The sequence below is a fragment of the Haliaeetus leucocephalus genome, unplaced genomic scaffold (assembly GCF_000737465.1).
Source record: "Haliaeetus leucocephalus isolate CR32 unplaced genomic scaffold, Haliaeetus_leucocephalus-4.0 Scaffold506, whole genome shotgun sequence".
NCBI lineage: Eukaryota > Metazoa > Chordata > Aves > Accipitriformes > Accipitridae > Haliaeetus > Haliaeetus leucocephalus.
Genome location: NW_010972942.1, coordinates 3,886,569 through 3,910,504, shown reverse-complemented (window position 1 = coordinate 3,910,504; position 23,936 = coordinate 3,886,569).

Below are 23,936 nucleotides of genomic sequence, written 5' to 3'. Positions count from 1 at the left end.
GCTGCCCTCCATGCTTCTTAAAAACAATAATTACAGACCTTGTTCTCCTCTTGATAGACTCTGAATACCACTTGAGTGTGAATAGCTTGATACACACATTGCTTTCTTTAAGATCCTATCTGATTTTTGACACAACAGCTTACAGCAACACTACTTCATATGAAAGGCTATTGAAAACAACTGGCAGGGACCTGGGGAGACAAGAGCTATGCACTTGGAGAAAATGCCAGTTACACAGATTGAGAGGGATGGGCACTGTCACAGTACCAGCCACAGTGAAAGAATTATTGCAGTTCACATTTGAAGAAAGAACGTACTTAGAAATAGAATTACACATGTAATAGATTGCATCAGACATGTAAGAGAAAACCAAACATATCAAACTCTGGAGCCATCTAATGCCATGTGAAAAATGTGGGTTGGTATAAAGTTTGTCCTTGTTGTATGCCAAAACACAGTTACTTAGAAAGCTATCCTCATTTCTGTACTTTCAGAGAACTCCTTTCAGATAAATATTTAATAGTATAGACTTTGCTATAATTAACAGATTAAAATGTGCAGAATTTGCTGAAAAGGATTTCATGGAATAAGATCAAATAATAGCAAATTTCAATGCATGTAACCCATGCATATGTTTAATTTGGGATCTGTTGAAGGAAAGGCATACGTAGGGAACAAAACAAGGTACCCTTGATATTTAACAATACAGTTGCTGTCAGCAGGATGCTAGGAAGATAATAAAAGTAACCCTTAACAGCAAATAAGATTTTGCAAGTAGTGAGAGCTCTGAAAATGTGTATATATACATTTGGTAATAAGGTTTTGGAAGATGACGTATAACTCGTATCAAACGTGCAGAAGCAACCTCGGTATAAAAAGACTTCAAAGGTACAAACAGCTGAGTACCAGCAAAAAAAAAAAGACAGATTACAAAAACTAAAAAGAACTGGGAGGAGGACATTACAAGAGAGAACAGGGCTTAACCTCTGTTGAGGTGCCACAGAATAATCTGACCTGAGCAAGCATGGCTGGATTTTGAAAAGACCATTTTTTATGAATGACTCAGAACAACTCTTCTAAAGTGAGGTAGGACATCTTACCACAAAGTTCATCTGCCAGTGACTCCTTTCACTGTCACTGCCTAGTGGAAACTGCTGCATTTCTCCTCTTCAGTGACACACAGCAACAATTGGCGAATGTTTATGCACAGGCAGTCAGATACTGTAACTAGGACTGTTAAAATGGAAAAACTTAACTTATATGGCAGTTGATATGGTATCCAGCTACTGCACAAGCAAGTCATTAGCACTGTATTTTAACAAAATGAGATTGTAATTAGGTGCCTTTGATTCTAAAGGCAGAATGAGTTGCACATTTCTGGCTGCCGTTCCCAAAGCGTGACATCAGAGTAATCAGCCATAGACTGTCATTCTCTGTTCACCCCACATTTTTACTCCATTAGTAACTTGCAACTATTTCCTGGGCAAGATGAGATTCTCAGTCATCAGTGAGCAATAAATATCTCTGCCAGGGTTGATAAGATTTCTCAGACACATATAGTACTTTTTGTTTTGTTCTTGTTTTTCAATTTCACAAGCTGTCTCTGTGTTGAAGTTGGGTCTGGATCACTGTTGACTTGCAGCTGCTTTGCCTCAGTAGGAATTAACAGTGTTCCTTTGTGCTAGCTGTCTTGAATGGAATAGGACCATCAGAATAGCTTTCTTTCACCCCACAATGTGGGAAGACTATCTAGAATATCCCAGGAACCCCAATTCTCACCTGTTACAGTGACCCTATAAGTCATTGATTGCAGACAAATAGAGTAGCTTGCTTCCCTATGCTGGGCTGGGGCCAGCACAACCCAGCTGTAGGACTGGGAAATCCTACAGTTCAGTCATTTAGTTTAAAGTTACCTGTATTCTTTCTCTTGGGATCTGAGCATAGTCTTGCTAGCCCACTGACTTCACCAAGAACTCTGTGCTTAGAATAATCACAGACTTGGGTCCAGAATCTGGAACTACACATCTCAAAATAGAGATTAATGACTACATTCAACAGCTATTCCCCCAAAATATGTGGTATTACCATAGGACGTTGCAAATGATGTGTGAAATGGGACACCTTTGCCGATTGGCAGTGCACAAAGAGGATAAAGAGAATGACATGTAATTATTACTGTGCTATTAGCTGTGATATTCAACCCATACAAAGACAGAAAAGTCCAATAAATCCAAAAGCCTTAGGTTTGTTTTAAAAAAAGAGTAAATGGCTTGGAAATTTCTTTTTAACAAACTTCACCAGAACTTTCTTCTGGAAGAGAAAAGGTCCAAAAAAAAAGAAATGGAGACAATTTAAATTAGTCTGCTCCTCTCAAAGCTCATTCCCTTCTTTCCCTTTACTTGGAAAAAATCAAACACCTTTCAAGCACATTACCAAATTCCTTAAATACTGGCGGGTGGGAAGGAGGGGAGCTATGACCTTAGTGAAGTTTTGAGAGGATTGTGGATGTACCTTTATCTGGCAACATAATTCTGTCTCCTTTACAGACAGAAATGAATACAAGGTTTGTTTCCCAAAGCACGGATTAAGAATTAGTTAAGAATCTTTTTTCCAATTTTAGTAATTTTATGTTTTGTGGCAAATTATAGAGCATACATTACCCAATTGGAGAGATAAACTGTTAGCAAAATGTTTTAAAAACAACTGAAGAAAGTGCATGTACTAGTGTCTGGTATCAGTTCTGTAAGCTTCCCAAAGGCAATTTCAATACATTCAGAAAGCCCCTACACATTTTAGTAAAGATATGTCAGGCAAATCAGAATCCCTCCAGCTCTGAAACATGAACAGTATTATTTATATATGAAATGTTTTGAAAAGGTGAAATGAAGTTACATGTGCAGAGAAAACTGAAGAATATTAATCCTGGGTGTTTTGTTTGCTACATAGTCAAGTGAATTTTTTCACCTGTCTATGGGGTGCTTATCTTCTGTTCATTTAATTGATAAACACATAAAGAAAATTTGTAAATGCTGCATGATATTTTTATTAAGAAAAAAAATCTACTACATAGCATCAATATTCACAATTTCAATCAAGAACTGACCAGCAGATCATCAAAAGATACATTAAAAAGAAAATTAATACTCAATTGTTTCTAATGGTATCCAGCAGGCATCAGCACTAGGTCCAATGCTATTCAGTATTCCCAGCAGTGTTCTGGAGGTGCAAATAGAAATTACCATGTTAAGGATCTAAGGATGACAGAAAGATTACTTGAGTAGTACATAATGATGAGATCAAGGAAGAAGAGATCCCTTTACAAGCTAGACCCACTGAAAAAAATGAGCATTTTAGGAGAGATGAATGCACAGTTATACATCAATACAAAGGAATTTCACCCCCAAAAAATGGGGTACAGTGCGTTGGAATGCCTTGGCTCTGCAAGGATTTATGGGCCATAGTGGACCAGCAACTCAACATGAGCTCCCACTGTGAAGCTGCATGAACAGAGCTAATGTAATCCTTGAATCCTGATGCAATTGTTGGAATAATTCCCATAGATCTGCTGTCCATATTTTAATGGGAATGGTGGAAAAAAAATGCAGAGTTCACAAAGTTTCATTCAAAATTAATTTGTGAGCAGAAGAAAAATTATTTGCTGTGAAACTATAAACTCAATCTGTTTGATTATCAAAAAGGAGGGCTGAGGGCAACTTGATTAAAGTTTATAGATCATGGGAGAAAAACCCTCATGTGCAAAGACTCTTTATCCTCAAAGGAGAGTAACATAACAACAACCCCACCCCACCACTCCCACCATTCCCCAAAAGAAAAAAAAATAATCATAATAATTCTGGAAGCTGAACACTGACAAATCAGAAACAAAATAGTTTTCTACTAATGAAAATAAATGTTGAAATAAATTGCCCCAAAATTACTAATTCTTCCTATTAGCATATCTTCAAATCATGATGCAAGTTAGAATTTCACCAAATAATAGCTGTTCTTTAGTTAAATAATAATTTTATTGGACTCAACACCCAATAAATCAAATCAATAAAATTTAAGGGTCTTTGACATACCAGCAAATTAGCTGATGTTGGATTTCAGAAATCCAAAACAGAACAAAAAAGGAAGAAATAAAAGAGAGAGCAATTAGAATGATCTATTCAAAATTATATTGTCCGAAGATCTGAGGCCTGACTTGGGGCTTTTGTTATAATTCTAAGTGAGGATCTCTGACTCTAGACCATATGCTCTACTGTGGTATGTATTGCATAACTATGGAAAATGTCTTAATGTAGGTATTTTTCATTCGCATAAAATTGTCTGTAAGAATTTATATCCCAGCTGGTATGATGTTATACAGAAACAATATCATGTGTTGTTCTGCGAGTTGTGCATATGTTTGGTTTCTGAGGCCAAAAATCAGGATGTGGTTTGAAGAAAAGTGGGCGGAGTCAACTAGTAAAAGTGTTATACCATATGACAACCTCAAAAAAAAAGGAGCATATCAGTTGGGAAAATATATAGCAGAAGCAGAGACTGCCTTTACTGCAATAACTAGTGATCTGCTGTGCACATGTGCACATTCACATACCACTGGAGTTTTAAAGGAGTAGCGTTGCAACCTGTTGTTTGCACAGTCTAAATGTCCATAACAATATAGCAAATCCACTTTTTTGTGATGTAATCTGATATATTCTGCCAGTATAAATCACTCTGAATTTCAGTATATTAGAGGTAAACTAAATTGTTAAGAATACCAAATGGCTTCCATGTCTAGGACAGGAGACAGGATGGTCATGTCACACTGTATAGAGGTCCACTTGTAGGCTTGCTGTTGATTTAAGAGAGGCTCATGAGTAATTATCTGCTAGAGGATAATGGTCTGTAGGTCACCTTTGTGGATTTTAAAGATATCAGAATGATAACACTCATGATCTGGAAAGTGCCCAACTTGTAATCAGTTTAACATACTTCTTCCTCAGGTGAGTTGCGTCTGCTTAAGTCTAAAAATATTTTACTGCTGGACCTAATATGACCAAGTGGAAACATAGCTTTTCATCCCTAAGTTAACATACTAGGTCTCACTGAGTGTTTAACTTGGGTTAGAGATTCACAGTGGAGTGAAAGAAAACAGCCTCAATCTCAGTCACGAATTAAAAAAAAATAATAAAATGTAAATAGCTTCAAAAGCAGTTTTATATATGTCTACTCTTGATATATAAGACAGTTGAAAAATAGTAGGAAAATAGGTTTTTGGGGGGGGGGGGGATAACAACAGTTGTAGCTCCCTGTTTCCTACATTAATTTTTTGAAGTGTGTTGAAATTTTCAGGCTCCATATGGACACATTTAGTCACATTAATTTCTCTAGTATGTTCAATCAAGTTTTCAGTAGTTATTTTTTTTTAATTCTATGTTTTCTGACTGTATGATTAATGTAAGTAAATAAGTAATCACCAGATGGAAATAAATTCTGCTTCCTAAACTTACTTAAGTACTGCAATTAAAGTAACTTGAAATAGCAACAACACAAATAAACTATGCACAAATTAGCCATTTTCCCAATTAAAACATAAGCCCAAAAGATGCCCCTATATAAACCACTCTGGGTGTAATTAAAGACAGATAATAAATGAAAGGTTATTCTCAAGGGTAAATCTCTATTTCAATCTTTCATTTACCAACAATCCTAACACATCCCTTTCTATCATATATTAATTATGGTTTCTTATTTTTTAGTAGGACCCAATACCTTTGGTGGCATCTGGTGAGCATGTGTCAGTGATATGACAGGCAATTCATACACCTGCACTTCAGCTGTGAGCTGGCGCCTACCACTGGCAAAGCAGCAGGTAAGAGACACCTTTGTCACTTCACTGATAATCTAAAAAGTAAAATGTTGGATTCCTAATTTTGATGTTCTGATAAACTGTTTTGATTCTGCATTTGATTGTTTAATTGTCTTTCCTACCCTAAGTGCTGAAAGTTTCACACAGGAATGAAATTTTTTTTAATGTCTCTTACCTTATAAGCTTGGACCTGTGTTCCAAGCCACAACACATTTCGAGGCTGGTTGCAAGAGCATAAAACTACATTCAGGGCCAAGCCTAGGGCATAGTTTAGGATATGCAAGAGAAGAAATCTCAGGTGTTCACAGTCCCTTTGTATAGCTCTGCAGTCACAACCAGCCACTTGTCTTTCTGGCAATGTCACAGATCCTAGGACAGCCCTGAGATTGCCTGTTGCTAAAACAGGTGGGTTAAGCAATCCAGGCTGTTTGCAGACCCAACAGCTCAGTCTTCAGCAGAGCTAAAGGCTGGCAACATGGAGCAGGAGTCAGGAGACACTGAGCATACTCCATGCCTATTGTGAGAGTAGACATCATCAGTACTGCCAGTATTATCTGTGGAGAGACTGTTTGCTTGTTGTATTTTACTTTTATAGAGGTTTTCTACAAGTTCCACTAATTTCCTGCTAATTTCCTTTCATGTAGCATGAAATATGTGCAGCCATATGGCGACAGTTCTGTCACCAAAATTCTCTACAGGAAATTCACAACAATCCAAGTCATTTTTGCCATGTTCTTTCAAGAAATACTATGAAATCAGCATGCTTATTTAATGGGAAAAGCCATGGCATCTGCATATTACTTTTCCCAATCTGAATTGCTCTAAAGGTAAGGGGTCTTTCAGTGATATCTTTAAACAAACAGCCTTGAGATGTTAGCCAGACAAAGATGTCCCTGAAAGTTTACTAGCTGAAATATAAAACATGGGCCATGCTAATCCTAAGTATGTTTTTGTGAGGATGACAGAATTCTGCTGATCATGGGATTTCCTAAAGGAGGCGTTTTTATTCACAGTAAGCCTCCCTTCTATCAGTATCCAGAGACCTGCATATTCCAGGAATGATACCAAAAATCAGTCCATTAAACAGTTAAAAACAAACAAAAAACAAAAAACACCCCACAAAAACTTAAAGTTGCCACCACCACCTTAAGGAACCAGCTCTTTCAGGATGTATAGCCCAAACTGTCTTTTATCTCAAAAACATGAGGTCCAACAGACAATTTTTAAGTACACTGTGAAACACTTTTCTGTTGCACTGTGAAACATCTAAAGACTGCACAACACTAAACAGAAGTGAGCATTATCATCTTCTATTTACAGATAGAGCAACTAAAACAGATTAAATGCCCCACACACTTCTGCATTACCAGCAAAGAACAGCCCCAGGAATGACTCCTTCAATCTACCCTAAACACTGTGTCAGGCAACTCTTTTTTTTCCCTGCCTGAAGATTTTCTTCATTATGAAATGCTTGGGGTTTTTTGGTTTTTTTTCAGTTCCCATTATTTTTTAGGAAGATTAAGGAATTTCTTTAGATTTTTGTTTTTATGTTATCCTTATTGTTTCTGAGATCCTCTTGCAGTTTGGAAAGCAAATACCTTTCCAGGCTGCTTTATTCACTTCTGTTGAATAACCTTGACTTCTTAGTGCTCCCTCTGTGAATGGAAAAAAAGTCATTACTTGTGCTCCCCCTTAACATCTACATTCACACGTCTTGGTACACAGCACTCTTACTGATGACAATACATTTCCGGAAATTGTACTAATTGTCACTAAATTCAAGGGTCTGATTCAGGAAAACATGTCTAAAACAACAACAAAAAAACCCTGCAACATTAAAACACGTAGTTAAACATTTGCCTAAATTCATAACCAAAAGAATATAAAAATATTGAGTTAGAAGTATGATAAAACAGTAAAGGAGCACTCATTGCATGAATCAATAATTTTCCTTACAAAATAAACTCTGAAGTCCTAACAAATTAAAAGGCATTCTCCTTTAGTTTATAACAATCTTAAGGAGGGGCAAAGATTTGTCTTGCAATCTCTGACAGTCCCTTTAAGCAGTCATTCATTGTAAGCAATGACAGAAACATCCCATCTTCCATGTTCCTCTGGTAGGAAAAAGATCAGATGATATGATAAAAAAGAAACTAAACAAAATGAAAACAATAAGACTTTTCTGCCCCAAACTATGTCCCATTTCATTATAGAGCTTTTGGAAACCTTAATGGTTTAAAGCAGCACATAACAAATAATGATCTTTGAACAGCAGGTTCCAGGATTTAGACATGTAAATAATTTTTTCTCTTCAAACTTGAAAATGAAGGCTATAGTTTGCTCTGCCACCACTCATGGGGCTTTGTCTGATGGCACAGATGTAGAAGCTTTGAGTAAAATGGAAATGTCAGTTGCCAGAAGCATAACCGTGAGCAAATCCTGGTAAGCGAGGTCTCTTGTCCCGTCGCAGGTCACCAGCTCCTTTCTGTACCTTGCCTAATGGCGGGGGCTGCATCAGCGCTGCTGTTACTGTGCCGAATCTCAAGCTGGCAATATGACTTGCAAGGTTTGTTCATGTGATTACAGGCAAGAGAAGCTTTAAAGTCCACAGCCTGTTAAATTCCAGTAAATAAGTTACTGCATATTTTAGACGGAGCTTCTTACCACACAGTTCACAATTAGTATGCCCATTTCAGCATTAAAAAGGTACCTAGGAAAAGAAAATGTGTGTATAAGTACAAAAAATATCAGAATAGAGCACTTAGACTGAATAATTAATACCATTTTATGTTATGCAACCATACATTTTAATCATCAAAGATGACTAAGGCTACAAATTCATGTTTATTGACAAGGATGCATTCCTTAAGTCACCATTTAAAATGGATTTTTATGGCCAGTCTTAATAACCAAGAGGCAAAAATGTGTTGCACTGCATGGACATGCTGAAGATACTAGTTAAATGGCCAAGGCTACTCTCTAACTCCCTAGGCAAAAAGGCAATAGAACTGTTATTGAGGCAGAACAAAGAAAGAATTGTCCTATTCTCTCTGTATCTACTATCTTTAAATATGAGTAAAAGCACCAGTTAGCATAAAAAAAAAAAAAATTAACAAATTTCCCACGCTCACAACACACTATGCGTTTCAATAAGTTTGCATTACGCATTTAGGTAACTAATGATCATCATAGGTCCGCTCCATAATGCTCACTCATTTCAACAGAAGTACTACCAGGAAACATGTTTTATACCAAAACGTAACATTTTCTCACCTCATCTTTACCAGTGAGGACACTTCCTTCTGCATCAGGTGGTTCTACTTCCTCTCAATTTTCTTCTTGTTCTTACAGAATTACTTACACTACTAAAAAATATTTTAATCCAAATAATCCAGCTTCCCTTCCACAACTGTTTTCAGTAGTGCATTTAATAGTTTAAACAGAAATAGACCCCAAAACATTTCACTATCTTGAGGCATGTAATAGTCACATACAACAATGAGCTTCATGTATCTTCCTATTCTACCACAGTTGTACCATGCTGTCTACCAGACATTTAAAAAAAAAAACAACAGTTGTATCATGATTCTGCAGTAAGTGCAGTATCTCCTTGTATTTCTGCATTGGCATGGAGGAGTGCTTCATATACGCATAAGCATGGCTTGACTATGCTTTCTGACCATAACCGTGCTAGCTACAAAAGGAAGCAGTTTCAGTCTGTTCTAGCTAAATGTCACACCCCAGACAGAGGTTACTGCTCCTTCAGAGCTGCCAGTGAAGCTGCTCATATAGCCACTCCCTAACTCAAAGCAACCAGGGTGAACCCAACTAATTTAAACAGTAACTCAGCAAAGAGGCTAGGGATTGCACTCATGAGCAGCTCAGGGAATGTAAATTCTGGTACCAAGAAAAGTGATCAGAAGCTTAGGGCAAGATGAAAATTGCAATTTTTAGCTACCACAGATACAATAGGAAGAAAACATACTAGCGAGGATCAAACTAAATATAGTTATATTTTGCTTTCATAGGACTGTTTCACAAATAGATGATTTTATAAAGTGTCTGACATCACTAAGGTAATGCCCAACTAGTGATAACAGCTTTACAGTGTGACTTAAGCCCAGTGTAAAGTGACTTGAGATCAGAATATGTCTCAGGATGGTTTCCACAGGGACTGTTTGAAAGGAACACCCACAAAAAAATCCGCTAAAAAGTCCATTCTTTAAACATTCCCAAAAGAATCTGACTGCAAAACATGGAGAATATTAAGCAAAAATAACTAAAGTGCTGTGAAACAAAAAATAAATTCCTATTCTATGGGGTTTGTACCTGAGCTGGATAGACTCCATAATTGAAAGATTTATTTATTCAGAATTGAATATGTAAAACCCTTAAGAGCAGTGTTAAAATACCTTGCAGGCCTCAACTTTCTGGTTTTTTTATTTCCATCACTCACAGGAAAAATACCCCACATTGGTCTGTTTATTCCCAAATGGACTGACCAGGAAGAAATAAGTTTACAGTGAATCCACTTTTTCCTTTTTTTTTTCCTAAGTTATCCTGCATATTGCTCCCTATTTGGACCAGGCACACTTTTATTTAGTACTCTCTATACCTTATTCACATCTGTCAACAAAAAATGCACATCGCAGTCACACACCAAGGCACAAGTCACAAAACTCATAGAAAAAGTAAAAGAAATGATATTTGTATGTCATTTCAATAGCCAGGGGAGAAGAAGTGTCCCAGTCCCTCTTTCTAAAAATAATGCTTCACACAGGTGTCATCTCTGTATTTCACTGAAGTTATCAAAAGAAAAAAAGTTGTCATTTATGGAAGTTGCTTCCTGCTATTGGAATAAAATGATCTGCTTTAAATCACAGTTCAGTTCATCCACACCTTTCTTCCATGAAAATCACTCTTACATGTAGGGAAATGGGAAAAAACAGTTATATTAACCCACCATCAACCTATCTGATCTACACAAATAACACACATAAACTCTCTTCTGGTCATTTATTCCTATAAAAAATGGATTGAAAGTATTTAGAACATCTTAGAAAAACGGAATGAGAAAGAACAAAACCAGCTACTCCTGCCACCCATAGCAATGATGAGCTGATAAATAACCTCACCATATTGTCTTCTCAGGCATATCTAATAGAGATGAAGAAGTCTCTAATTAGGGCATTAATTCCACACTGCACTGCAGTTGCAATGCAACCTCCCTTTCACTGACAGATGCAATATGTGGGTGCAAATTTTTTGGCATCAGCAATCTACTCTTTTGCATTTACATTGCTAAGCAACATCATTACTTTGATTGACTTAGGTACAGTACTACACTCTCACCTCTTAGGTACAGAAAGAAAAGATTGATTCAGATATCAGTGCCACATTTTTACACAGATGTAGTTCCAATGAATTAAGTGCACTTTCTCCTAATTTACAGTCATGGAAGAAAAATAATTTTCTTGATTACCCTCTTATTTAGAAAGCTCTAACTCTTTTGAATAGAATAAAGTTACACTGGTCTAAAACTTGCATGACAGTTAGGGGCATACTTACATGTATTTTTCCACAAGAAGATGGCAGCTGTCCTCTAAGTGTAATGCGAGTTAACTAGGAAAAGATGATTGACTGATGCTGAGGTTAATTGCTTGTTGGCATGCTAGAAAGCCTATGCTAACAAGTGCTGCTTATAACTAACAAGTGCCAATTATTTCCTTATATTCTAGTACACATTATATTATGCTAGGCACTATCCAAACATCCAGAAAGATCCAGGTGTCCCTGCCCTGATCTGATGAGTTAATGAGTTGAGAAAACTATGCTAGTTACTGACAAAAACGGCTCAGTGCATGCTGCTTATCACAGATGTACAACTCTTCATATAATACTAGAAAACAGAAAGCCTTTGGTAAAGTTATCAATGCACTGAACATACATTCGTAATGAAAGTGTAAATACCTGTTTGATCACAAACTTTTTTTCTCTGTTGCTGACCAAAAGCTTACACTAACAGATAGTGCTTATTATGTCATTATTAGAAGTCAGTGAAAAATTTAGAAGTGTTGATATTTTAGTCCTGTTTCCACATCTATGTGTGAAAAAAATATATTTTTTGTATATAAATGCTGACCAAGTGTGCCTACGAGCCTGACAAAACTTCCCACCTAATAGGTAGATTAGTATGTAAAATATTGCCTAATATTTGTATAACGCATTAACCTGGCTTGAAAATATGCTGACAGAACTAGAATGCGTAACATCATCCATTGTTAAATTGAAACTAAATTCATAATTTTGTTCCTGAAGCATCAGTAAATACCAATTTTAATTGCATTAATAAAATGTGAATTATGAAAGTAGAATTGTACTGACTAATACAGATTTTCGCTATGATAATAATGATTTAAAATAAGATTAAAAAGTAACAGCTCCTAAAGAAAGAGGAAGTTAATGTACCGAAAATAATAGTGCAAAGCCAGCCTGCCCCCCACCCCCGTCCCAGACAAGACATTTACCTTGTATCAGTTGCAATAAAACAAGCAAAGTTGACCTGAGTAGGGAACTTACCAGTCTTTCAGGTTTTCTTTGCAAGAAATCTCACAGTGCTTGGTAAAACTGCATGTCTTATCTGTTACTCCTTGTCTAATTTCAAAATAAACGGATGTAACGGCATCGCAACAGAGTGTCAAAGTTGAAAGCCTTTGGAAATTCATTAATTGTGAAAGCTGGGAATTACAACACCCTCTTTCCCTTTTCTAACTGTTAAGACATAGAATGTGTCAAATATGTTGGTAATCTGTTGGAAAAGGTAAAAAGTGCCTAAGCTATGGTTTGATCTCTCCTAGTCCTGCAGTGCAGAGAGCATTTCAGCATCTCACCATCCCAAGAATTCAAAATAATGCAACAAAACTTCTCTAACCATACAGCTTGTTCAGTAGGCACGGGCATTCAGAACAGGGTTTGGTGAGATGACCATAAGAATGAAGAGATTTAAGAAAATCTAAAATTGTTAAAATTATATTTGCAAATGTTACATCAGTATTCCTAGACTGTTTTATAATAGATATGTACATTTCTGTACCCATCAAACACTTAATAAAAGATAGCTCCTCTAGGCAATTTGCAAACTATAGTTTCATCTAGATATATGTCAGTGTAAATCAGGAACCTTCAGTTCTCAGTTTTTCTAAACAAGTATGCCATAATCTTTCCTAGCCCTGTTTCCGTCAGACCCTCATAAATCTACCACATTGCTCTGTCTCCTCAGAATGCAGTCAAATGCACAAATATTTTAAAGGTATAGTGAAATACACACACAGCAAGTCTATCATCCTAGTAGGAGTTAGTAATTTCCTTCACCTGCAGTATATATTTCATTTTAACACATCTTTAATAGACACCAACTAATCATGTTTAAAGGCTACCTCTTTATTATTGCCCTTTATCCATAAACTGCTTTTTTGACTGACCTTAATATATAAGGTGAAGATAGGCAATTGTTCCATATAAATGCTTACAGATATGATTTTGATTTTAGGATAAGTAAGGTAGAACTAGTTGGGCTGGACATAGCTAATATTGTCTTAATTTCCAAGTGCCATTGTTGAATATGTATTTTTTTTGTTCTAAACCACTTAATACTCTCAGAAATACCAATGACCCTAAAATTCAATGCCTTTATTTTTTTCTATATCCTGTATTTTATAAAAGAATAAAAACATAATGATATTTATAATTTCAGATCTTTTAAGAATAAAGTACTATGTGAAATTTATAATATAAAAATTCCCTTTTCCTGGAATTACAGTTTTGTATTTATTGAATGCGTTCACAGGCTCCCTTAGGATGTGAAATGTATGGAAATATATGTGCATTACTAAAGAAAGAACTAAATTTATTCTTTCCCCACATCATGCTCTTCTTTGCAGTAGAGGTTTTTAATTCAACACAGAGCTAGAATGAGATGGAGCCAATTTCCTGGTCTATATGTGTGACAAATGCTAAAAGTGGCACAAGATTAACAAATTAGTTGATGTATAAGTCTTTAAAGATTTTTTGACTATGTCCCAAATCAAAATGCATGCTTTATTTGAATTGAAGATTACTTTAGAATTAAGTGTTAAACAGGAATCTTATATATTCCTGTAATTTTGAGATGGAATGATGGCACATATGACAACTAAAGAACAGCAACCTGGAAAAAAAAAATGTGTAAGAAGGCTTTTATGGCACATCACTCTCATAATAACAACTTTTAGTGGTATAAATTGTATATTTAGTGATTAAATCTGATACTTTAATAAGAAATTTACTGTGGAAAAGTTAATTATTTCAGTACACAAGTATTTCTCTTAGGCATGAATATTGACAATATATTAACCACCAAAATACGAAATTCTTTCTTGTTAAGCCATGTGTCAGATAGAAGCTTTTTTTAAAATGAGTATGGAGAGATCTACAGTATAGACATGTGTGTCATTATAGAAAGGTTTCTTTATGATGGTTTGAAATAAAAAGTATGGAACTTGACCTTTTTAGCTGACATAGTAATCACCTACTTGATGTAATCCAGATATCTAACACCAAACAATAAAAACATCTGTGACAACAATACCATGTAAAGCTTGTGGAATTATTCAATTTTTTTTTTAAATGATAGCAATATTAATAATCAGATAAGCCTGGATTGGTTCTTCTTACACAAAAACTTTTGCACTTTGCAAATGCTAGTTTGAAAGGGCTATTAACTTAGACGTGAAAGCTTTTTAAGCTCTCATGCATATGTTTTGGAGTTACCTCATTCATTCTGCTTTTAGGACCTTGTCATAGTCCACCTGTTTTGCTTTTGCTTAAATTACATCAAAATAATAGCTTTCTTTAGAGAAAAAAAAAATCCTACATTTCTACTGACTGTATCCAAACATGATAATATGCTTAAAATTCAAGAGGAGCCATATTCAGGTTGCATGTCTCAGTCACCCAATCTCCCTTTCACATATCTGTTCATGTTGACAGACTATGTCATAATACATCAACAGAAAGATCAGCATAGAAGAACAAAAATTCATCGCCTGACAGCAAGAGGAAAACTGATTTCTACTATTAAATTAGCAAAAATATACCAATACTTCACTACCAATAAGGACACCACAGCTAAAAGTATTTACCCTATTGTAATTCTGAATGAGCATTGGGAATTTTTTGTTTCAATAATCTTTAAACAGAAAAAAGGGGGAGAAGAGGGTGGACTCAAGGATGTCTACATCTTTAGAAGTAAAGAACTGATTTCTGCCAAACTATGCCGTTCCATTTTGGTTTTGTTAATATTTAAATATTAGTTCTAAATATTCATTTAATTAGAGAGCACTGAGCACTGTTTTTGCAATATTCATTTCAGACACAGGCTCTTTCTTACGAGGTCAAGGAGACGTGTGGAAAATGCTCTGTATCAATAGAGTGCATCAGCTTCTTTATATCTGAGAATTTCTACTCATGTAAAAAGTATTCTGACTCTCTCATTGCTAGATATAATTTTAATATACTATATTGAGCAGTGGTGTTTCACTAGGAATTTAACAATACCTGGAATAAATAATGTCTTTTGCAGCCTGGGGCAACATCTGCCACTTACGCATTAATTCTGGCCCTGTTTGAACACTCTACAACATATGCACTTCTCTTTTGTCTGTTATCCTAGAGTTGTGTTATACCCAAATATTGACATCATCTACTTTTATCAGCACTAACTGCTCTGAAGCTTCCTAGTCTCATGCTCAGCTCTATTTCTTTCTATTGATTATCTTCCTCACTCCAGCAGGTAGCTAGCCAGCGAGGCTGTCCTGAGAAATAGCTTCCAATGACTTTATACGCACAATTTACACGGAATTGTTTAAAGAAGATATTAGCCTCAATACAAATCAGTGAACCTCATTTAGTCAATACTGCACAATTCAGCTGTTGGCACCCTGTCACATGTTAGTCTTTAAAGTCAACTACCATACCCAATCTGCACATTAGCCATAGTATTTAGTTTCATATTAAAATGAGACTAGTTTTTCACTTTTCTTTTTGAAATCTATTCAATACACTTTTTACATCACCTCATTGAACCATATGATAGTAATATAATTTTAAGTATAAAAACCTGAGATTAAATGCTTGATTTTTGACAGTGTCCTTAAATATAATAAATTCAAAGGGAAATACTGTTAAGTTAAAATGGAGTGTTTTTCATTAAGTCCAATCAAATGGTAGACAACAAAGGATCTTTTATTTGAGAATATGAAGTGAAAATGAAAACCAGAAAACCTTTACTAAGAAAAGGTCTAGCTAAATTATGTTGGAAGGAGGTCTCCAGATTGAACCTGGGTGTTTCTTTTGCTAAAAATGAATTAAACTAAGATGCACTATGGGAGAATAGCTTACAAAGAAGGAAAACCTAGTGCTTTATAAAGATGAAAACGAGGCCTAAATACAGTTAAGTTAGAATAAAAACTACAAAGAAAGATCAAATATTAAAAAAAAAAAAAGCCCTACTTTAGCACCCAAACTATTCTTTTATCATCAGGACAAGGAAATTTGGGGAATTTTATTTTTTTTTTACCCCTTTTGCATTCCACAGCAGGGCTCTAAAACCCTAGTTGGACATTTATATGAAAATAATCTTTTCCTTTTAGCCTACCAGACTGTGATCTAAACTGTTATTTAGACTACATCTAAAAGATAGAAGAAAAACAAAGTATATGTGCTTGTCCCTGAATCTGTTACTTGAGAAATAAGATAGCTCTTCTGTTGTTTTCAATGTTGTTTCTGTATTAGACTCACGTGTTTTGGTGTATTTAGCATATCCATGATGTTTATACCACAATTTCTATGAGCATCTTTCAGCAGAAGGATAAAAATAGGTGTTGTTCCTAATTTTTGGAAGAAAAATACTTGATTTTGCTGTATTTGGCAAAGAAAAGTTTACACCGTTCCTGTAATGTGTTGCTCTCATAAAGCAAAAAATGCATAGACAACCTGCAAGGATTCATATCTATTATCTTTTGCAGGAGGTAAAAAAAAGACATCTGGGAGTATAAAGACAAACAACAACAACAACAAAGTCAACAAATCAGAAATCCCTGCTTTATAATACATTATCAATATTTTAGAAAATGCAAAAGGAAAAATGCAGAATCCTTTTTAAGTCCTGATGAACAGCCATCTGGACTTACTGATACACAGCTAAATGCTTTTTAGAGAAGGTAAAAATTATGTAACTAGTTAGCCACTGGGAATATTGATATCAGGCAATATGCTTTATTCTAAATGTTGGTAGTTTGAATATAAAAATAGAAGCATTTTGCATGACCTGTGCTCCCTTCTCTTTTCCCTTTAAAGCTCAGTGAGTGGTAGCTGAGGTTCTGAATGCCAGGTAGGAGAGAGATGCTGAAAGATGACCAGTCTAGCCTTCCTAATACATCTTCGTATGCACACACACACTCTCTCTCACTCACATACACATTTATTGCAACCTGACTCTCACAGAAAAGCCTTTTCCCTTCTCTAAGCTCCTACAAGAAACATTTCAGAAACCAAAGGGAAAAAAAAGGGAGTGAGGACAGAAATAGCTGCATATTCAGGCAGCAAAAAGGCAGGTGCGGTATGGCAATTCCTAGTGTTTGTGCCTGCTGCTCTGTGTTTGCTGTTGAAGGATTTGAGGGCTATTTTCCATGGGTCTAAATATGTTTAGTATAAGTGCACTTGGAAAGAGAAATCTTCCAGATACTGTTTGGTCTATTTACTTGGGTAAATCTGCTTATTTAATATAAAAGTTACGCTGTCCTTCAGTTGCTGTCTTCCGTGCATGTACCTACCCATTAACTATTATTGTCTTCCAATTACATTAGTAATTACTAAAGGAGATGCAAATTCTTTTTCTTATTTATTATACAAACTACATCTTGGGAAATCTTACAAAATGTTTATATGCATTCAATACTTAAATATGTTATAATAGTTCTACTGTAATGTTTCCTGTGAAAAGATAGTATGAACCAATAGTATGTTAGTACTTACTTCAGTCATGTCTTATAAGAATTGATAGATAGAATTGTAGCTGGAAATATAGTTAATTTGAAGTTTATTTCTGAAAATCCTAGTCTTTTAAAGTTAACTCTGGGTTACATACTAATATGTAATAGATATTCTGGATAAGCAGGTGTAATGATGTAGTAAATAAGCACACAAGGAGCAATACAGCACTTTGAGGGAAGATATAACATGTACAGTAAAACAACATATGCATTCTAAAAGTTTACAAAGTCAGGTTGATGTAGCTGTTTTCTTGAGGAATTAAAAATATCTTTAATGATTATTACCTGTGTCTGCTTTCATTGTGATAGCAAAAAAACCCACAAAATTTCTTACCATTGCTCATCCTACTTATGCTCATTATTAGAGACACAAGGATTTACTATGTGCTTAACTCAGGCTACTGATCACCTTTTCCACACTGTCTTAAAATGGTAACTGGGCTTGAAAAAATCCCTAGGAAGTAGATTAGTACTATTTAATATTTAGAAAAAAGGACAACTTCTACTTGAAACTTGAAAGTATTTGTAGCCCAAACAAATGTATTATTTTTTTCCTTAATGCAGATATTTATACTTTCAGATCTCAGGTTTTCTTTAAAATAGGTCCTTACTACACACAAAGGTGCACATGAATAATTTACAGTCAAGTTTCCCTAGCTATTATGTTGAGAATATACTATTAAAAATACCTAATGGGAAAAAAAAGGTTAATTAAATAACATTGTCTTCCCCCCAAAAGCATCATTATTAAAATATGATTGTGTTACTTATCAGTAGACACTGTTAGTTTCTCTGCTTGATTAGCTTTTGATTAATGCTCATAAATTTAAATTCAGACATACTTAGCCTCTTTGATTTTTAGACAGATGTCAGTCAGCATTAGTGTATCAATTTTTCATCAGAAAATAGACATGCATGTTAAAACCATTTTAACAAACAGGGAGTCTCTACATGGGACCATATTATCAAATGCTAATTATAACCTTAAGATAAGCATTAACAGGGGAAAAAGAATGAAACTGTTTACAGAGCATGTGAATCTCAATTGGACATAAAACTGCCTACTTTGCTCCCCTCTTTCCTCCTTCAGTCTCACAGTTGTTTATGCAGTATGTGGAAATATTATAAAACTATTAAAGATATGTTAATTGAAGATATTCTCCTGGCATGACTAGCTTGGGATAAATATGTCAGCACAACTATCCAGGAACCAGTGACTGTGTGCCAGTTCATGTTGTACAGTTTTAAGAACACGTATGTAGCATGCTTTTTGAGTGTGCGTGTGTGTGTCTGTGAGAGAGTTTGTTTGTATACACCTCATTTCATCACCACCGAGCGTGAGAGCAGGTGTGTGTGTGCGCGCGCGCATGTGTGCACGCGCGCATGTGTGCACGCGTAGCCTGGTGAGAAAAGCAAGAGTGAGGTCTGAGGGTGGAAATGAAGAGCGTTGCCTTTTGGACAAGCCCTACTTGACCAAAGTCCTGCCCTCCAGTTTGAGAGAGGAGGATGGGAAGGGGCACTACAAGGGGCACTGCAAGAAAGGTCTGATACCGCAGCCCACCAAAGTCACCTTAGTTAGCAAGCATGTTAGAAAGGAAAGTTTTAGATATACAGTGCTTAAAGTCCTTTGAGCCATATTAAAGGAATCACAGCCCCACAAATCAGGCTTACTAATAAGACTACCTTTTGGGGTTTAAAGTTAAGTGGCAAACCAGATGCACCATTTCACTGGAATGCTAAAGATAATTCTAAAATTATGCTCAGCTGGTGTAATATGTTATTTTGTGTTTACAAGATGAAGTGGAATTTAAATTTTAAAAAGGGGAAAAGATTTTGAAGAGTTTTGAGGGAGGCCTATTTAGCTTCCACCTAATTTAAAAATTAGTCTTGGCTGTCTTCTCACTCCATCAGTCCTTGAATCAAAATTCCAAATCAGAATCTATTATTTTCTTACCGATGTTAAGCAGCGTTAAGTAGAGTGAAAGGCTTTTATTTACATTAAGGAACCAATCCTACAGTTTTCACACAGGAAAAACACCCTTTGGAGTCAATAGCAATTTACACAATTTGGCTTAGTATGTACAAAGCTTAAAGACTGTAAGTCACAATGTAAATTCAATATTTACCATATTTCTAAAAAAAAAAAAACCTTTCATTTTTCCACATTACTGAGTACCTTTTCTTATATTAGAATTCACTGCATTTTGGAAACACACCAGAACAGAGCACAACTTGCAGTGTCAGTGTTCCCTCTCTCCCTCTTTCTCCCTCTGCCTCTTGCCTATACCATTTTGATTTAAAATTTGCTGGAGCCTATTTAGTTTATAAATAACCTTAAACTGCTGAACTGTTCACTAGTTTATTTGAACAGGAGACAATGTTATTGAAACAAATCTAGTTAACAAGGTAATTAGCTTTTGCAATATTCCTCAGAAGGCTGGAAACCAACAGTTCATCACTGCACTGTACAAATAGCAGGATGTAATGTTAAGCCTATGCTTAAGAGTGGTTCTATCAAAGCTGACTGGTCGCATTACCAGCAAAGGTATTGTTTTTAAAAAGTATCCAAGGGCCACCTAAAACTGATTAATTCACTAGAAGTGGAAGAAGGAAAATATTTTCTAATAGTAACCCACTGTAAAAACCTAGCCTACTGCTAGTGTTGAAAAGATGGGGCTGGAACCAAGAAAATCCTTTTTCTTGCTTCCACAAAAGGCTTTGGGCCTAATTATTTTTAAGTATAATCCAGCCAACATCTTCTCATGCTTAGCTGCACTGAGTGACACTATTTGTGATGCCCAGTCTGCTGAAACTGAGCAGGTTGCTGTCAGTTTAAAAATGACTATAATAAAAGTGACCATGAAGATGGATCTTGTGATTTTGCGTTTCTAATCAGTCATCTGTGAAGAACACTTTTGCTTTGATTCAGCAGACTGGTGACAGCCATGATTGATAGTGCATGAGGATGAAAAAAGGTTATTAACTGTCTTCCTATTAAACTCAATGTATTACCCCTCTAGGTGCATCTCATACTTTAACTTAAAGTACTTACTCAGGTAAGGTCAAGAATGAACTCTATAAACACAGTATCCATCCTGTTGTAGATGAACCAGGAGCTCTAATGTTAAATTTTGAAAGTTCAGCATTAAACCATATCTGAATCCTGCTACCTTAATTACTGTGCCAAAACCAAAAACTGAGCAGTCCTTTGTATGCATCTAAATATATAGCTACACACAAATATTTTTGTGTGAAAAAGGGACAGATCAATTGTTTCCGTGTGTTTGTGCATAAACACACACACACACACACATATGTTTTACTTATTACAATAGTCCTAAAATAAAAGTTTGAATAATGTTAACAAAAAAAATGTGGAACGGGGATATGAAGTGTCTGTGGGACTAAAGTATAAATCCTACACAGAAAACAGCATTTTACCTGATGGTAGTTAACTTCACTATTAACTGGATCAGGTGTGATTTAATAATTTATGAAGACTTCCTATTAAAAGAAAATACAAGTGTTTTAGCATAAATGTAAAAATATCTATTTGTTGCCTTACAGCATGTTTTAGTTTTAGGGTTTATTTCCTTCTTTTTACTATTATCTTATCAATCAATACTCACTACTACCTACTGAAAAAGAAAGGAAAATGGCACATATATCCAGTTTTAAAATAATTATTTGGTAGAAATACCGATTCCTAGGATACTTCTAATTTCTAAGGATGCCTCTGTGAAGAGATAATTTTAAAGGAGTTTCAGGACAAAAGAGTGGAATACGTTTCCTGTGTTCATTATTATTACTGACACCAGAAATGAACTGAAAGGGGAAAGTTGTCCACGTTAGCATCTTTTTAGATTCACAAGTCTATTTGGGGAGTAAATACTAAAAAATCATGTGATCACCTTTTAGGATTGAGTGTTTTGCAAACACTTCTTCACAATCAATAGCATTTTAGATTTTTTTAATTGATTTTACCTTTATGAATAAGTTTCAGATGCTCTTTGAATTTGTTTATGCTTATCTTACATTACAATCATTTTCTCTTAAAAACATGTGGACCAAAAGATCAAAAATCCTGACTCTAACTACAGTGTGCACGCTGTCATCTGAAGGAATGCACATACACACTTGTTTATAATCAGGTCTTTCCACGTCGTATACAAGATCTCCCCCACAATACATATATTCCATATTTGTCTTTCGGAGTATTAAAACATACTTTTAAATTTTGTTTTAAAATAGCCCTTCATTTCCTCTCTTAAATAATATAAAAAATATTTCTGCGCTCATTAAAATCATTTCAGAAGGAAGCTAGATCATTTTGGAGAAAGAAGGAAAAGGTATATCTCTATCCTGACTATTCTGTAATGTACTGTCACAGATAAAGTCTGCAACGTAAGTATATATTTTAATTTTTTTGAGGGGTTGTTGAATTTCAGTATCCCTTTCATTTTTAAACAAATTTTTTGCAAAGCGTTCATAGTGGGTTAAAAAGAATTCAGAATAAATATCATCTACCTAGTATGATGACGGTATCTCACAAGAAATGTTGAACAATCCTCTGTAAGATCTTTATTTCTGGAAAGTGCGTTCCTTTCAGGTGTGGACTTGGGAATAAGCACCAATTTTCCCTTCAGTAACATTTCTGCTTTATAATAAATTGCAATCCTCTTGTAGCCCCGTGTGGATTTACAACTGGCAGGCTTTCTCTCTGACAATTTGGGGTCACTATGGATATAGGTGAGCAATAATTTCAGGGGTGATGGAGATATTGACAGAATTTAACAGTCTAAGTTCCTGGGCAAATATTTGTAAAATGTGCACTTCTACACTGGGTTTTAGTTAATAAGACTTTTGGATGATATTGTTTGCCTTGTTTGTGGATTGTATTTTGTCTGAAACTATCTAAAATACTCGTTTCCATTTGTGCCTGTGTCGGTGCTGCAAAACATTTAAAGTAACAGCTATCACTCCTCCCTGAAGCACATTTAAGCAAAGCAGAAAGTTATAGCTATTAGAGGCTTAGTTCACAAAACATGTAGCATGCTTTTAGCAAACCAGAATTATATGAGCTAGGTGACAACATTTGTTTGGGGTAGCCTTATAGGTGCCTGGAACAGGTAAAGCCATTTTATCAGACTTCACACCAACCGGAGGCCCTGACGGTAGCGAGAGTTTCTGACAATGGGCCAGATTGATGTTTACTCACTCAAGAAGGGACTGGCAGGATCGGGCCCATGCTGTTCACTTTGTGCGTGTAACCTACAGAGAAGAAGTGAGTCTAAACATAACTCCAGCCATATGTAAAACAGTGAAAATGTTTCAGTCAACATGGATGAAATTAATAAAACAGATTTCTTCCTCCAGCTGCTTAAGAAGAATTGTTACAGGAACAAAACAGAAGAACCCAAATAATGAAACAAAGGACAGGGTAGGGCCACTTAACCTGGAACAATCATTTCCTCGGGTTAAGGTGTATTTGAAACTCAGAGCAGGCCTGAAACGTCAACTCTAGTGGTACCCTTTGAAACGCTTTTTTATTCCAGCGCTCACTGTGCACACGAAAAACAAATCCTGCAATAAACTGCAGGCTAAGTGCATGTGGCCCAACCAGGACCATACAAAGGCGACACACGTAGCATGTGTCACAGCCAGCAGCACATGAGTGACTTCGCCAGGGGGGATCCCTCATCTAGATCCCACTCCAGACGATCAGGGCACAACAAGGAAAAAGGCCAAGAAAAAAAAAAAAAGAAAGGGGAGGGGAAAAAAAAAAAAAAAAGAGTTAAGAAGAATCAGACCCCAAACCCCACCTTCTGCCCCCCGGACAAATGAGGGCAGGTAGACCGGCGGGGAAAGCTGACCTCCTCCCCGCCGAGGGGATGCTGCCGTGGCCGGCGGAGGGCACGCAGCGCGGGGCGGTCTGCGCCCTCCGCCGCGGAGCCGCGCGGGGCGCGCTTCTCCCGCCGCGGAGCCCTCGC